Source organism: Sipha flava, unplaced genomic scaffold (genome assembly GCF_003268045.1).
Source record: "Sipha flava isolate LNK unplaced genomic scaffold, YSA_version1 73_pilon_pilon, whole genome shotgun sequence".
NCBI lineage: Eukaryota > Metazoa > Arthropoda > Insecta > Hemiptera > Aphididae > Sipha > Sipha flava.
The window spans coordinates 77831-94072 of NW_020273613.1; positions in this window are offsets into that span (position 1 = coordinate 77831).

The following is a 16242-nucleotide window of genomic DNA, read 5'->3' on the forward strand; positions in this document are numbered from 1 at the left end:
TTCACCGTATCAGTGAGATACATCGAGCATACGACGCACTGCAGTATCCTTTAATGTTTTGTTGGGGGGATGATGGGTATGCAATCAATATACCACAACGCGATCCAAAAACCAAGTTACCGCTTAAAAAAAACTGTCTCTGCATCAAGTTTTTACTCATATAGAATAATGGTCAGAGAAGGGGAAGACAACTATTTAGTTAGTTATCGTTCTCTTTTCAGTCAATATTTGGTAGATGAATACGCCAAAATTGAAACTGAAAAACTAAATTACATCAAAAACAACCAAGCCAAATTGCGTGCAGATAGTTATATTCATTTAAAAGATGCGATTGGACGACGAGACATAGAAGCTAATCAGTTAGGCCAAATGGTTATACTCCCGTCAACTTTTACTGGTGGGCCAAGGTACATGCACGAAAGAACACAAGATGCTATGACCTACGTTAGACATTACGGTCGTTCTGACCTTTTTATTACTTTTACATGTAATCCTCGCTGGGACGAGATAAAAGAGCTCTTACTTCCCGGTCAAAGATCATATGATCGACATGATATAATTGCAAGAGTGTTTCGGTTAAAAGTCAAAAAGACCATGAACTTATTGACAAAAGGTAAAATATTCGGAAAAGTGAGATGCTATATGTATTCAACAGAATACCAAACTGTAGAGAGGTTCAGGTAGTTTTAAGCTATAACTTATCGAATAGGTTATGATAATAATCATTTTCTTAAAAACTGAATTAATATGTATAAAATATTATTTCAAAAATCTTAATTAATTTAAATTTCAATAGATTTAACAAAATTTAATCTTGGCAGGTTACATACATTTATATACTTAAACCCGGCAACGACGGGTAATTCAGCTAGTTATATATATTTTGTCACTACACTATGTATGGACGAATATCGTGCAAAATGCTTGATTTAATTTTGGTTATTGTTATAAAATAATCATATTATTTTAAAACTATCCATCGTGAATATTTTATTTAAAATATATTTTTACATTTTACCAAATATTTCTTTAGTATAATATCTATAATTGAGTTTTTAAGATGACGGATCGTATATAAAATATGTTTACCTAATGACTTAAAAAAAATCGGGATATTCAAGAATTCTGAATTTTTAATACTAACCGTCCTAGCATCAATACGAAAAGTTTGTTTCGTGATAGTACTTTTTACGGAAATTATGTGCCATCAGTGTTCGCTGATTCGATTCGATCCGTCCCAATGGTCTGACATTTGACAGAATCTTCAGAGATCTATATTTTAATGATAAATTCGTTCGCTTTGGTGAAGTTTTACCGATGACCTAAGTCGAGTCGATCGACTTTTGGAAAAACTCAGGTGTGTTACACATAAAATATTGCTTTATTAATATACCTTAAATATTAGATCATTAAATTTATATAATTTATTCTACTTTAGAGTATCATAATTTATTTTCAATATAAACCTAAAATATAAACATGTCAGATTATTAAATTATATGTAATTATTGTTTTTTGGTGATATTAGGTAACGGAATTTGTAGTATTTAAAACAATTGATTATTTTCGGTATTGTCGTAATTTACACTATAAAGTGTTGAAATACAATTTTATACTGGGTTTTAGGCATATATAATATAATATATTATAATCTTGGTAGGCTTTGTTTCATTAACTTATTTTAGTTTTTAAAACAATAAGCTAAACAATATATAAAAGTTATTGTGTTGTTTAGAGGGTTATTTCGTAAAGCGTAAGAACGAATTCCAGATAGGGTGAACTTATATTTTCTGTTGTTTAGTATTACTATAATACGAAAATGGGCAAGTTAAAGAAAATAATTAACTCAAGTTACTCAAGTTACGTTAAGAGATTACAAGATCGCTAAGTTAGAAGCTAATAGTTATCAAATTATAAATTGAATTCGCTAAGTTTAAAGTTAGTAAGGGAAAAATACTCAATTTAAAAAAAGTTGATACTTTTTTAATTTCTATGTGGATTATATAGTCTTTTTTCTAATTTCTTTAATTACAATAAACAATTTTATTGAAATTTTATCATAATGTACAATATAAAATGGTGTGTATATAACTATTTTAATTTATATGATTATTAAATATTTAATCTATAATCATTCAATACTTTAACAAATATTTAATTTTATGTCAAATGTTTATTTAAAGCCTTTACTAGAAATAAAATAAAATAAATAAAAATCTTTTAAAAAGAAATTTAAATATCCATTGGTTATCGCTAAATCTCAAAAACGACAAAATTTATGAACTTGAAATTTGATATGCCGGTATCTCCAATATTTTAGACGTGAAATAAAAATGAATTTTAACAATATTGGCATTGGCAGAGACATGGTTTAAAACCGAGTAATTGAGTATACATCCAAAACTACCATACTGATTCATTTGAAATTTCGTTTTATATATTTAATAACCTTACACTATGTAAAGTCAAATTTATTGTAACTTTTGGTTATAAAATATATAAAATAAAATTTCAAATGAATCAGTAATCAAAAGTTACAATAAATTGGACTTTAAATAGTGTAAGGTTATTATTATGTCCCGGCCAAGACTCTTCCGTGTAAAGTCGAGTAATTCAGCTAGTTTTTATATTTAAACAAAAAAGTAATTTCAACATTTTTTTCAACTGCTTCACCTAGTCTTCTTTCCATCAAACACTCTTTTGTACTAAACATCTATCCTGAAAGAGTAGGGTAATATATGATATATAAAGTTACTTTTATATTTTTTTTCCAATATCTAGAATTTGATTGGTGGTCACATTTTATTATAAATAACTGCATATAAAATCTACTATCTATATTTAATATTATTTTATTATGAAAAAAAAAAAAAAATAAGATATATAATATTTTTTATTGTATTATTATACCTAGTATAGAATTCTTTTAAAAAAAATTTCAATTTTAACTTAATGAGTTATTTCAACATTAAAATATGCTACATTAAAAAATTAAATCACTTCCTTAATTTTAAAAAAATGTAACATTTTTTCTTACCTTTGCTATAATATGTATAAAATTGTATCGAGAGGTACACAGTAATATTCTAATATTGGAAGGTTAAAATAATTTAATTCTTTATCGTTTTCGGATCTCAATTTATTGATTGAATAGAAACCATAATCACTATACGTTTAGTATAATAATATTATACTGTAGTAAAAATTGATATATGATCGTAAATGATCGTTTAACATTAAATATCATATTTTTATTGTATTAGGTTAAAAATCTTAAATTGTCATTTATTTCCACATTATTTAAATAATCGTTATTCAATATAATTCAATATAAATGTAGATGTGTAATGAGTAGAAATATTTTATGTAAAAGGTTGAACAGTTTAAACGCTGAATATATAAATTATGCAAACAAATCAATCAATTGTGATGTCAAAATAAATTTTACTAATAAATTTTCAAGAGTTGTGACTATTATGTACATATTAACTTGAAGTTTGTTGTTAGTTTCAAATATTTTAGAATGATTGTAAAAATCTTAGTGTATAATTTATTTAAATAAATTATAAAATATTTTAGTAGAAGTTTTAGGTAAAATGTATTTTTACTGCACTTTAATTAGTTTTAAATTTTATGAATTAATGATTTTATTACATTTTTTTTTTATCTGGCATAAGCTGCACGTAGCTTATAATAGTTAGTTTTAGGGAAGGTTTGTGAGTGATTTCAAAACCTATTAAAAGAACGTGACCCAAATCATTGATTGCCATTTTTATTTGGATTTATTTTAAAATCCTAATAAATCCTAATCCAATTTTATTTTTAACACAGCATAAAAGTTTTCGCTCTCAACTTTTAAAGAGAATAGCCAGTGGCGGATAGGCCTATCGGGAAATCGGGATTTTCCCGGTAGGCCCTTGTTCAAATTTTATGTCGAGGCCCCGACCACAACAAAATCACTTTATATCTTTTCTTTTATAGATTTAAAATTATGTGTAAAACATACTGGGAAAACAATACACGATTAAAGACTTATATTTAGCGAGCGTGTTATCTTGAAAACAGAGAATCGATTTATTATTTGCTTATTTATTTTTCTATTTTTGGAAATTGGTTAATCAACGTATGTATGATGTAAGAAATAATGGATACAATTCTGCGTGAAGAAATAATATGAAAGATAATCATAATATCAATCAATTTTTTTCTTCTTTTTTTTAGGTATTACCTCTAACTAAGAATGTCATGGTGAACTACTACTTTTAATGGACTCACAAATTAATTAAATGAACCTAACAGTGATACAATAATCGTTAAAAATAGTGTTCCGAATGCGCTTAGGTGTTCAGTCACAAATAAATGCAGTCACAACACAAATTGAAAAGAAAGAAGCTTAACTTTATTAAATGTCCGAAAAAACACATATGCTTAAAAATTAATATAGTTAATATAAAATGTTCCGACCGTTACGTAAGGTTCCGACAATCATAAGGCTCTGTAAAACAAGACTGACTCGCCTGTGTTATACACAGCGAGTCCCGGCATCGTCCGGCCGAAAGGGTTGCTCAGCACATTCCGTTTAGGCTGGCAACGATGTACAATATTACTACTACTAATACACACATTTCACATATAATAAGTAACCAGAGGTTTTTAGCATTCATAACAATAGGCACCCCACTGATAACAGTAAGATTTTAACATAAATCAACATTTATTTACACAGAAAAATAAATAAATATAACATCTATATTTTTTAGAGCGTTTTACAACAAACCAAGAATGTCAAATTGAAAACATACTTTCAAAGGGGTCAAAAAGTCAAGTGTCTAGGTCTAGCAATTATTCAAAAATTGAAACACTTATAAAAGTAGACGGTGGTAATACATATACCTATTTATTTTTAATGTAATCTAAACCAAACAACAATGAATTAATTTTCCTCTTTTTTAGATATTATTACCTTCAGTGCTTGACTTGACAAAATTAAAGAAGGGGGACTCTATTTACTTTAAAAAAAATAACGTCCTCAAAACAGGCTGAGCGTTATGATTATAGCGTAATAATAGTAGGGGGACGCTAACATTTCTGAAAATTAGTTGGGGTACTCCGTCCCCCTGTCCCATCCCACAAGTCGAGCACTGATTACCTTTGTTCAAAAATGTCATGATGAACAACTTATTTCTGAAGGTTCTACTAATAAATTAAATGAACTTAATAGTGACACAATAATTGTTGAAAATAAACACCCTACTGATAAAAGTAAGATATAACAATTAATCAACATTACTTTACAAACACAAATTCATGTATAATAATTATGTGCCTACATTTTTTTAAAATATCTGACTAGTTGTATTAATGAAAGTTTACTTGTTTATGATGAATTAATGTTGAAACGTAGCTACCAATGTTTTTCACTTTAATTAATTGTTTGTTCAAAATAATATTTGTTAAAAATAATTTGATAGAAAGTATAATACTTCAGTATTCACTTATTTAATTCTTGAATAAGTATATATTTTTATACCAATTCTCAAATACTTTACAACACTAATTATCTATTAAATATTTAAATATCCCTGTTGAAAACACTTACCCTTGTAATAACTTTCTTAAATCTACCCTTATAAAAAATAATAAAATTAAAAATATTTTTGATATTTTTTTATTTATAGTAAATTTGTAATATAAATAAAATATGCAATAAAAATGCAAAATGTAATGGTTAAGTGCACGTGCACTTGCTGTTGTTGCGTTTAACTAGCCTTACATATTAGTAAAAATACTTTTATTTTGTTATTTTGTTTAGTTCAAATAATTCGGTTAAAATAATAACAATTTAACAAGGTTTTTGATTACATTTTAATAATATATGAAATTTATTAATTTTGTTATATACTTTTATCTGAGATGTTGATTTTTATACGAGTATCAATTATAAATTCATATATTATTTATTTTTTTGTAGAACTTGATGATACATATTTCAAAAAACCTGATAAACATAATTTGATTCAGTACTGGCTTTACCTTCCTTATCAACCAAAAACAAACTTCCATTCACTGATTTAAAAACATATTTTTGAAGAGATAGAGGAAGACGAATGTGGGTGTCATTAAATAATGTAAATTCATCATTACACGATATTATTTATTCATCATATATTTCTATATGCTTGGCATATGAAGATGGTAGTGGTGCATTTTCAATTGGTATTGTGAAATGGAAACATTTATGTTTACGAATTGAAGAACACGAAGTATCATTAACTCATAAACAAAATGTGGATGCTTACATTATTATGAAAAATTGTTCTTCCGTTGATTCACTTATTTTTAATGGTTTGAGTTCAATAAGAAAAAAAGAAATTGAAAATAATAGACAAATTTTGTTACGAATAATTGAAATCATAAAGTTAATAGGTAAACGAGGACTAAGTTATCGTGGTCAAAAGTGTGAAGCAGCTTACACATTAAATGATTGCAACTTGGATCATGGTAACTTTTTGGAAATGGTAATTCTTATAAGTAAATTTGATCCTACATTACAAGGACATTTAGACAAAGTAATTAAAAAAAGTGTAAGTATTCATAATTCTAGCTCTAAACAAGTTGGTGGTTTAATAACTTTCTTGTCAAAAACTACAAATATTTTTAATTAATTGTATCGATTGACAAATCTGCAGTAAACTTAGGAGTTGCAATTTTTTCAATAATTTTATTTTTATTGAACCAACACAAATCATCCAACTCTGGCCATTTCCAATGTCTTCCTGAAATAGCCATTGTTTTCACCTATACAATAATAGGTAAATATGAAAAAAAAAATAGTTATTGGTTTTAATGATATTGGATTTATTACCTTATATTGGATTATGTTTTTTTTATAGATTTTATTGCTCCTGGGAAATATTCTCCTTCATAAAATATAATGACATAATCACCCACATTCAGAGATTATTTAATTTTTTTGTACTTCAAAATTTGTTTTCTCTAAATTAGGAACATCCTTATAATTAATGCCTTTGGGTTTTTTAATAGGAACTTTGTTTATTTCTTTAGATTTTTTCTTATTTTCAGTCTCAATTTTTTTCATCAGTCTTGCATTTCTTTTTTCTAAGCTAAAAGTTTCTTTAGCTAGCTTTTTATCTTATTTTTATTTTTGTATCTGCATCCATTTATTTGAAGTTATAGCATAAGGAACAGGCATTGTTTTAGTTTTATTTTTTAAATCACTATTTTCTATTTTAGACTATTTAAAATGTTTATCCTAAATTTGTTGAGTCGAGTTTTTAGTAAGATTATCTGGATCAGTTTCTTTATTTTTTATAACTCCAGAGAGCTTTATTGTATTTTTTACTAATTCATAAATATTTTCACTGTCGACTTTATCAATGTTATATAAATATTTTGTTGGATTTTTTCCAGTACTAGAAATATTTGTATAACAATTTTCATTGCAAATTGTATCACAATTTTTTGAATCTTCTACACTTGAAACTTGTGTCACATAAGTTTTTGATTTGTGTATTACATTACCAAAAATATTTGAGCATACATTATTTTTCACAACCAAATCCAAATTAAAATTTTCTACATTTGAATCTATTATACAATTTTCTAAATTTGTTAACAGTGATTCTTCATTTAATACTTCAATCCCTGATAATTCAAGTTCATTGTCACTAAACATGAGAGTTGACCCTTCAATTTCAATTGGCATGTCTAATATATTAAGTTCTCGAGATTTTTATAACTGGTAATAATAGTATCATCACTTTGATTATTACATTTTTTCTATATTTTGGCTAACAATGTATTATTACTTATAACATCTTATAACTCGTGGTCTCTTAAAATATAACTGATTACATTTTTGCATACAAGATAGTCATTTGAAATTGGAATTGAAAATGAGACCTTTGGTTGTTGAAGTTCAGCTATTCTTGTAGGAATGCATTTATTGTAGTCCACAGAATCAGGATTAAAAAGATCTAGCCCACATGTTCTAAACCCATTAATGATCTATTCTGGTTTAACTTTATCAAAAGCTTTTTTATATATTATAACAAAATTATTTTTTGTGATTAGACTTTTTGAATTCAAATTATGTGCTCTGGTAACTTCTTTCCAATAAGATTTTAAAGGTTTGAATAAGGAAACATCTCAAGGTTGTAATATGTGGGTGGAATTTGGCAACAAGCAATACAAATTAATTTGTTTATCATAAAAGAATCGAGAAAGTTCCAAGTTTAAATGGCTTTTATGACCATCAACATAAAAAGTGACAGGAAATTATATTTTGTTTTCAACTAAACATGGATAAACTACATTTGCAACATATTCATAAAATGTGGTAGATACCATCCAACGGCCAGTTGCCCAATCGTCTGGCAAAGATTGAGCAATGTGCAAAGGAATCTGTTTGTATGGGTATACAAAACTTTATACAAAACTTCTTTTGTATAAAAGTCTCTTTCGCCAAATCTGGCTTTACAGCATCATACAATAGGTTTCAACCAAAAAATTAAACATTCAAAAAATGCAAGCATTTTAATCAATTTGTTAACATATCATAGCAAAAGCCTTTTGGTGTATTTCGAATTAGCTCCTCCATAACGATTTGTAAATTAAATACATCCAAGAAACAGCTAAAATCTTCTACAAAAGGTTTCACGGAAAATTTCAAGCAAACTTCAACTGTATGAAGTAGTGCACATTGGAGGATTCAAGGGTAGAAGCTGCAACCCCTAATTTTTTAGTAGTTGAGTGGACACCTAGCCCCAAAATGTCAACATCATAATTTTACAATGTATAAAAATATTATAAATGAACTATGAAGATTGTTATAGCCATTAGCCTATTAGTTTATATAGAGATAACTGACAAAATGCTTATGAGTATTTTATCATCTATAACATCACAGACAATTTAAGACATTTACCAATAATATCAGTTTATTAGAAAACCCTGAATTATATTTATATAATTTTATTTAATAATTAGCCAAGATCCTATATTTTATTCAAATTAATATCCAATACTTTAATATTAAGTTGATCAAGTTGAGTATTAAATAAAAAAATTGAATATCTTAATTAATTTGTTATTAATATTATAGCTACAATTATTAAAAAAGTTATAAAATTATATTTAAAGGGATGTAAGAGCAAAGCCCCCATAGACCTGTTTTTGAAAGTGATTTATTGGGTGGATGGAATTGTGTCATTTTATATGCTACAACTATTTATTTATTTTTGATTGTGCGCCACTGGCTGTCTAATATCACAGTTAGCGTCGAAAACATTTCTGGGCAACCCGGTCAGACGACTCAAAAGAAACTGGTGAGAGACCTATTTAGCATACAAGAAAAATAACTTAATGTAGATTCAATATTCATAAATATTGTATAATAACACAAACCTTATATACAATGTTAAAGCTGTCTCGACTGCGAGTCCCTTACATGTCATCACACCTCTTATACATCCTGATCACATCGCACTATCAGTGCAAGAGGGCCAAATATCAAAAATATTAAATTTTTTAGGAGGATTTCTAATGTTTGATAATTTATAGTAGTTTGTAATTTTCTTCTGCTAAATATCAATATGACTAACTAGACCAAACATTTTCTTATAATATTGTTATTAACAAATATAATGTAAAGGCCATATTTTGTATTACGGCTTTATAGTTTTCGGCTACCTCTCAATCTGTTTTAGTGCAATAAGTTTATTTATATAACTGACGATTTAAAAATATAATTACATAGATCGCACCACTCTGAAAAATAAGAAAAAAAAATACGAATTCAGAGATACCAAAAACGTAAATTTAAAATGTTTTGATATATGGCCCTCTTGCACTGATAGTGACATTTACTTACTGTCTATATTGTACATATTGTAAATATTCAATTAATGCTTCCTTTTTTTAAAAAAAATATTGTCATGTTGGAACTTTCTATTATAACTTCTACATACATAGAACTATTAAGGTTAGCGTATCATTATGTATAATACGAGTACATATAATTAAATATATAATAAGCAGTTTCATATGGGAATAACTATAATTTGTAAAATATTTTTATATAAATTTATAATTATTTAAAATGTTTCATATAATGAGCACCTGTATATTGGTTACTTTATTACTTAAATCTTTTATACTATAATATTTTTTGACCAAAATTTAATTTAAAATATTTATCATGTGTTATCCCAGTTTTAATAATGTAAAAAATATTGTTGTTCATAGAATGTAGTAATATAAGTACTGAGAACTACGAATGGAATTTTTATAAATAATATATAATAAATTATCTCAAAAAAGAACTACTATAGCTTATAGTAGACAGCACACATGCGTTTGGTAGTAAATTAATAAAATTCAGTTTTAAAAAAAAATTAATATTGGTAGAACTATGCCTTAAATACTACTATTTTTTAAATAATAATTTTCATTCATAGATGCTTAATTTTTTGCAATCGTTGAAAAATATAAATTAAATATAAGCTTAACAAAATTTTTTTTTTTATATATTTCTTCCTGATTTATTAAAAATATGTGTTCTCGTCGATAGAGCTCCTAAGAGTTATGGCGGTTGACTGCACCGAAAATAAAAGGACCAGTAGTAATAAAATGTACATGATATTATAATATTGATATAATTACTATTATAATCATATATGTTACGGGTGGAGTACGAAAATTGTTTAGTATTTTTTTTTTATACTAATTTTCTTCAATTTTTATTCTTCAAATTTTCAATTTATTGCACTCGAATTGAAATTTTAAAAGACTATTCAGTAGTTTGAGTACCAGAATGATAAACACAAGTTTTTATTCTTAGTTTCAAAATTTTAAAAAGAAATTAATAAATAAAGTATTAATATGAAATTCAAAGTAATATTAAATTCTTACGAGGATCCTTCTCAACATAAATTACAAAAAAATCTTACTCACACTTACGTATAAATTAAATTATGTCTCATACTTTATAGTTAATACCTTAAATACCTTAGGTATTTAACTATTTATAAATTATTAGTTTTTATGGCTCTTGTTGCATTATATTTTATCTCTGTACTTCTTATTGATATCGTAAATTGCTTATAACATAATGTAAAATTAAAATATGTAAAGATGTAAATATTATTTTCCGTAACAAAATTTCTAGCATCAACATTAAACATCAAAATTTGTGTAACTCACTATGTTTGGGTTTTGTATTGTGCTACTCGCATTATATGAATCTATTTGAAAGCAGTAATAAATCATCATACTTGAATAGAAATTCTTAGTGAAGCTTGGTGTAAAATATATGTTGTACATTTAATCTTGTACAATTTCAATTAAAATATATCACATAATAAAGTAATCACTAAACTTGGATTAAATTTACAAGTTTTGGGCCAAAAATTATGAACTAATTGTATTTTAACAAAAAACACAGTTGAAAGATTAACAGAAAATTAACTGTCATAATACAAACTTTATAAAATGTACGTTAATTAATTTACAATAAAAATGTAAAAAACTAAATCTACAATTTTTTTAATAACTGATGGAAAAGTTTAAATTAAATATATAAAAAATTAAAAATTTGTTTAGAATTATTCCTTTATTTTAGAAAAACTTATGTGAAACATTGGAAAAACCTTGCGGGCGCGCACGCATTGATGAGTATACAATTATAATATATTACAATTATATTTAACATATCCAACAAAAAGTGTGGTAAGTCCATGAAATGCTTAGTTTGCTTATCTATCGATTGATTTTAGATTATGACTAGGTGAATTATTTAGCTTCGGATGTATTTTCCATAAATATGTATTCTTTAAGATATTTTTAAATAACGGTCGAATCGAAAAATTTTAATTTTTGCATAAATTATTAGGCGCATAATAGTAATTGGTAATAAAATAAATAATCATTTGCGATGTCGCGTGCACGAGAGTTGTAATATCACCTGTTTACAAATATGGATACCAGATACGTTTTATATTCATATGAATGTATATATTATTTTCTCTATAAACCGAACAGTAATATTATTGTTATTTCTTACGCGCGGGATATTTTACATGGAATCGTATTCGACCGATGAAATCATTAAATCATGGCCTTTGTCATCTGTTCTTATAATCAGGTTTTCTACCTTTAAATGCTTGGATACACACTCAACCGTGATAGTTTGTGTAATTGCACTCACCGAAATAATATTAGCTGTTCCATAGCATACAATTTAATAATCTAAAATAAAATAATCCATTATTACGTCCATGGGATTAATTGGTTTGTTTCAATAATGTGTATTATCTTTAAGCTCGATTCACACTAGCGGTCTCGGTTCGGTCCGGTCACGGTCCGATCACGGTCAAGTCAACATCGATAGTACGTAATTCAACGGCATCGTACACACTATATATTACGGTCAAGTCACGGTCAGGTCCGATCAAGTCTCGACCGGTCGATGCATGATCCAGACTACCGCAGTCACGAGATTTTTGATCGAGACCGCCTAGTGTGAAGAATCAACCGCCATGCTAATCTTGATCATATCCATTGTTTTGATTGTTTTTTGAACACTTTTGTACACTTTTAGGCAACGTGCAGATAGAACTTGATTGACTGCGACCGGTAGTGAGAACTGTTTATCATAATTCTTGACCGTGACCGGACCGAACCGAGACCACTAGTGTGAATCGAGCTTTATAGTAAAGTGCCGGTGCGATATCTACCACGTACTTTTTTGTTCAACATGAAATTATCTACTTGTCAACATAATAGTTCTACGGAATACCTTATTTAAAATTTATTATGGTCGTTGTTTTATAGAAATCGATGTTGATATCCCGACGAATTATTTGTATATATATTCGAATCCGGTAAATGGGGACACACAGGTTAATTCATCTGTCCCTATTATCCGAATATCCCAAAAAACCGATATAAAAAAAAAAATTAAAAATTATGAGAGTGCATTATAATAACTTTATTATAAAAAATATACATACATATTTATTTTTAACTTTATTTAAAAATTATTATTTGCAATACATATTATAATATCGTAAATTATATTATATGTAAATATTTATTATGAATTAATTGATTAACCTAATATTTTTGTAAAAAAGAATACATATGTAATTAATTTTTTTTGGGCTGAAAAAAAACATCCATTCTTCTTTGTTGTAATTAATTAAAACTTAGCTTATTGACAAATTTTGTACGCAGGCTAATCTATTATCTTCATGGAATATGTGGTTGTAGGAGATAAAGAAATGGTTAGAAAAAGTAAAATACATAGGTAATTGTTATTATTTAAAAATAACATTATTATATACAATATGAAAGAGACAGATATTAGATAATTACAGTTTCGATAAGAAAGAAGGCATGATTATACGCCCCCAATAAACGATGTTAAATTGCTTAAAACGAATACATTCATTTAGGACTCTGCATATTTGTCCCCGTTAAGCAGATTATGCAATGTCCTCATTAAGAGGATTCGATTGTATTACCAAATAAATGTGTCACTTATGAGTGGATGCTTTCCCAAATGTAACATGTACAGTGGTCGAAATGGCTCAAGATAAGTGGATGGATGCCTTATAATTCAGATTTCCTGATATCATCATAACATTCTTCACACCTTGTGTACCTTTAATATTTTTTTTTTTTTTTTTATAGTTCACATAAAGTATATTATTTTAGTCCGTGGCTCTAAATGCGGGTATAATATGAGTTACAAAATGGCTTATACTAAACAACACGATAAGCCGGGCGTTCAGGCCTAAACGTTAAAAACAATTATTTTCACCGAAAAAAAAATGTCTTATATATAAATATAAAAATGATAAGTATATCATTTTAAAATACAAGTCTTAGGAGGAATGCGTTATTCTAAACAAAACAACCCAATTGGAAATTTATTACTTATGCCGATACTCACAACAGGCGCAGTACTGCGCAAGTATTGCCATCCAACGGTTGGCTAGCCCGTACGGGCATAGTACTGATTATTTTAATTAGCCAGTACTGCATTAGTACTGGAAAACTAGTACTGGCTGCCAGGGTTGGCTCAATACTGGCTCTATACGTGCCTCGTAAGAATTGTGAGCAAAGGCCAGCAAATAACTCTTGTAGTTCTGCCAACGTTGGCGGAATACAGACATAATAATTAAATACGTAATAGTTATTACGGCCGTAATAATTACGGGTCCCATATAGCCGTATAGGTGTAACTAGGGAGGGACTAGGAGCTAAGGGGGGCTTAGCCCCCCAAATATTATTTTAGCCCCTTTGTTAGAAATTTAAGATCCCCTGTGATAGTAGTTTAAGTCTTCAAATCAATATTAGAAATATTGTAAAAAAAATATGTAATTTGAATGTTAACATCTAGATAAAAAGAAATTGCAATCTACACTGGGATTAAACAATTTTCATAATATCATGCATTGATATTAAACTAAAATATGTTTAACACGTGCAATGTCGCGGTCCGTTCGTAGTGCTGATACCGTGTAGCCGTAACGAAGAACGATAATAGAATATTACAACAATATAGGGTTTTTCCTATGTATACTATCCGCCGGCAACAAAGTTCACGCGATCATGTCCCTGCGCCACACCGACACACCACCAATACATTAAACGCCATAGATGTCTTTATCGTCAAATGAAATATCATATCAAATATCAATCGTCTTTGTATTTTCGTATTTTCTTCCGTGGTGTACTGTGTTCGTGCTCAAGTTTTTTTCATTAATTCTTTTTTCTTTTTCGCGTGTATATTTTTAATATTTTATACAGCGCAGTGATTAGTGAGCGTTTGACATTTATATTTTGTATTTTGTACAACTCAACTCTCAAGTTCTCAAGATCTCCGAAGTCTTAAGATTTTCAGAAGTTAAAGGTATGTATACATTCAAATCAACTATTGATTTATTGTAAGTACCTATATGTAGTAGTAAACGATAATAACACATCATCATCATTAAAATATCACGTCCGTTTGTCAAAACAAAATAAAAAAGTCAAGCTTACTCAAAATGCACATCAAATGAATGATATTAATTTTTACTTTAGATGTTATTACTACCAAGTTTCCAGATACTAACCAAAAAGAAATATGCAGCACACTTAGTCGTTGGTTTTCTGGTGCTAAAGATAGGGAAGGAGGAAAAAAAGAAAGGAGTCTTAAGAAACTAAATTATGGAATAGAGAGAATTAATAATTAAATTTATAATTATTAAATTCCAAAATGATGGACATTTTAAATCTGATTAAGGAATGCAATTTTTTCCTAATTTCATATATTTATTTAATTTGTTAAATAGAAAAATTGATCATATTTTAATTATGTTATACCTTCAAATTAATTAATTAAAAAATAAACAACATTTTACTTTTTAATATTATTTCTTAATATGTATTCTTAATTCTTAATCCGTATTTTTCCACTTTAACTTCCCTCTTTTCCATAATTTAGTTTCTTAAGACGCCTTTATTTTTTTGATGTGGAAAAAATTGCATTCCTTAATTAGGTTTAAAATGTCCATCATTTTGGAATTTAATAATTATAAATTTAATTATTAATAATGTTTTGGGGTATAAGTGGTATATACTTCCATGTTAAAATATGTTTTATTATTCTTTTAAATAGATATAAGCGTATTTTGTTATATACGATTTACACAAATGGATTTGTTAAAATTTCAAACTAAGTTTATCAACTATTAATGTTTTTGAGTTTATGCTAAATACTGCAGAATATAATATATTGTATAATTTTTTTCTCATTCTGAAAATAAACTTAAATTTTTTAAGATATTTATGTATTTATTTATATTTTATGATATACCTAATATGTTTAACAATTTAAGCAATATTAATTAGAAGCATTTTAATTTTCTAACAGAATTGGCCTTTCAAATATTGAGTAGTAATGCCTTCACATTTTTACAACTGGCATTTTACTGGCCGTCAGTAATAGTGACAGTATTGGGATATGTCTGGGATGTTAACACTTTTCTGTACTGGTTATCCACTACTAGTTAACTGATAATCAGTGCTGGCTCACAATAAAGGCGAAGTACTGTCTCAAGGTGATAGTCGGTACCGACTATTGGTACTGGGCCAGTAGTGGATAATTAGTACAGAAAAGCGTTATCATCCCAGATATATGCCAGTACAGTTCCATTACTGACTGCCAGTAAA